Source organism: Telmatherina bonti (genome assembly GCF_933228915.1).
Source record: "Telmatherina bonti genome assembly, chromosome: 17".
NCBI lineage: Eukaryota > Metazoa > Chordata > Actinopteri > Atheriniformes > Telmatherinidae > Telmatherina > Telmatherina bonti.
Genome location: NC_136615.1, coordinates 1,855,797 through 1,858,879, shown reverse-complemented (window position 1 = coordinate 1,858,879; position 3,083 = coordinate 1,855,797).

Sequence of the window (3,083 nt, the reverse complement as noted above, 5' to 3'; positions counted from 1 at the left end):
CCTGAGCAGGAGCATTAACATGTTAATGCTTTATGTAATCAGAACTGCAAAAAGATGTGAAAGGTTGAACAGATGTCAAGCAGTTAAAGATAGTTTTAAACAGTTTGTAGAAACAACCGCAATTATGAAGTCAGTAGTTAAACTACAATCAATCATTGCAGAAAACTTTAAAACTTCCTGTGTAATCAGTTAAGGACTTTGTTCAAAGTGAGTGACTGTTTTTTTTAAGCATTTTTACAACAAAATTTTAATATTGAAATGTCATTTCTGCACAGTTTTTTTAATTTGAATTAGCATTCTGTCTTAATTGTATAACTTTTCAAGAACTTCTGATTTGAACAGACAGTCCACACTAACTGCACAGCCTGGAGCTCTGATGGTGCAGTTCGCAGCACTGTGTGCAACAACTGGTATTCCATCATTATGCACAATGTTTGATGCAGGATTTGAACCCATGTCATGTAAACCAGTGTACCTGTTTACTGGTGCAGAAAACGGACCAATCACTGAGCTAAATTTTCTGTTTCGTCCAATCACAGGAAGAGATTTAAAAAAAAAAAAATTGACAAACTTGACTCACTTGAAAAGTTTAAATGTTTCAAAGGCCAAAAGTCGAAGCACATCTGTCCTGAATGGGCTGAGTTTAATACCTGAATGGCTGAAGTGAGACAAACGGTGTAGGAGGAGTAGCGTTCCAAACATTTTGCAAGACAGACAATAGAGAGCGGGACCGAGACGAACCGGACACTTCGAACCCCCGTTGAAACTCTTCTCAGCTCATTATGCAAAAAAACCAACCAAGCGCCAAGTTGAATTTTCTCAGCGTCCAATCCGCATTTGGCTTGAAGGACTTTAATCCAATCACAAGGCTAAATTTATTTTTACAAAATGCTAAATAAAAAAAAAATAAAAAAAACACTACAAAGATTTGAAATGACAAGTCAGCACACGTCTCCTGACATCTATTATGAATGCCCCATTGACATTCACATTAATATGACAATAAAAGACATCTGGGGCAGCCAGAACAGGTTTACTGCATCTGTCCTCTGTGCGTTACCGCCTGTGGGCTACGTGCCAAAGAGATGCTTAGATCACGTTAGCGTCGTGACACGGAGGCAGATGCGTCATGTATGTCAGCTGTTGGTGAGACAGCTTATGGGATGATCCGTGTGACAGGAAAGGGGTAAAAGAGCGGGATGTCGAGCCGAGGAGTCCAGGAAACGAGCAGGGGTCAGAACCAGGAAATATTGGGGTTAGGTGTGTGAATCGGGGCCTGGGAAGGGAAAATACCGTGAGCAGTTGGAGTTCTGCAGGGGAAGTGGACTCAGATATACCCCTATTCCAGAGCCTCAGAAATATACTCTCATACCCTGACGTTCAGGAATAGATCTACCAGAAGGAAGCTTGGCGTCTGGGATCAAGTCCATAGCTCAGTCCCAAGGTGATGAAGGGGATTTGGCTGCCAGCTGAAAACATCCCGATACTCCGTGGGGACGGCAGTGGCAGTATTAACTTCTGGACTCTCCACTGACATTGTGGCAATGGCGACCTTTGGTACCTACTTAGATAAAAGGAGTTGAGAGAAACAATGTGGATACAGACGGATCCCCACGTCAATATTTCCCCGGTTTTCCAGGATAAGGTAGGAGAGAGTTGTAACCAAGGATGTCTGAGAATTACATCAGTCGTAGAAGTATTTAGCACAAAGGAAATCCCTTCATGATGTAGACATCCAATTTGCATTGTGATGGGCAGAGTTTGCATAAGGTGGGAGTTATTGGTGAGTTTAGAACCAGTAATTGACTGAATGTCGAAGGGAGTCGGACAGCGAGTGCAGTTTAGACAAAGACGTGTAATCTGGCATTCAGAGATGAAATTCCCTGCTGAGCCGGAGTCCAGTAACACAGACAGAGACAAGAATCCCACTTTTTAAATCAAATCAAATTCACTTTATTTATCCGTTAGGAACTTCATTTGCAGGTAGAGCACAACCATGACAAATAAAATAAAAAGACATGTCCACACACACAACTCAACATGTCAGTTAATAAATAAGTTAAAAACAACAATTGACACCAATATGCCATACAGAGTCATAAATATAACAGTCTGCAATAGCCATCAAGCATTTAACAGACGGATCGAGGTGGGAAGGAAGGTGGAAGTGGCCTTCTTTGTTCTCAGAGGGAGAGACCTGTACCTGCGCCCTGAAGGTAACAGGGTGTAGTGAGAGTGCAGGGTGTGCGAGGGGTCAGTGGAGATCTGGGTGCCTTTTCTCAAGACTCTGGTGTTATAGATGGTACTGAGTGACTGCTGCTCCTGACCTATGATTTTACTACTGATTTTAACAATCTTATTGAGCATGTTGTGATGAGTGAGAGTGAGTAAACCAAACCAGGCAGTGATGTTGAATGTGAGAATGGATTCAATGAAACATTTATAGAAGGCAGTGAGAATGGACTGGTGAACGTGAAGTTTGCGGAGCTTACGGAGAAAGAAGAGGCGCTGTTGACATTTTGAAAAGATCTGTTCAGTGTTGAGTTGGAATGTGAGTTTATGGTCAATTATGGAGCCAAGATATTTGTATGAATGAACCTTTTAAATTATTTCATAGTTTACTGTGAGTGAGGAGGTGGAACACTGGTGGAAATAAATGACCATTTCTTTGGTCTTGGATACATTTAGATCCAGACAGTTGTCCTTACACCACAGTGAGAATGAGTCCAGTTCTGATTGCAGAAGTTTATCGGTATTTGTGGTGTCAATGATCACGGTGTCATCTGAGTACTTGATATATGTTATTCCTGGGGTTGAGCTCCTACAGTCGTTTGTGTATAGTGTGAAGAGAAGTGGAGAGATGACTGAACCTTGAGGAGAACCGGTAGATATTGTCCTGGCAGTACTGAGGTGACCATTCACCCTGACCCTCTGATCCCTCCTGGAGAGAAAGGAGAGGACCCAGAGGATGAGGTGGGGATTGGCATCCATCCGGAGCAGCTTACGTCCCACGAGGTGTGGTTGCACGGTGTTAAATGCACTTGAATTGTGAGAATTCAGATGGTTTAATAAGCTCTGAAGGG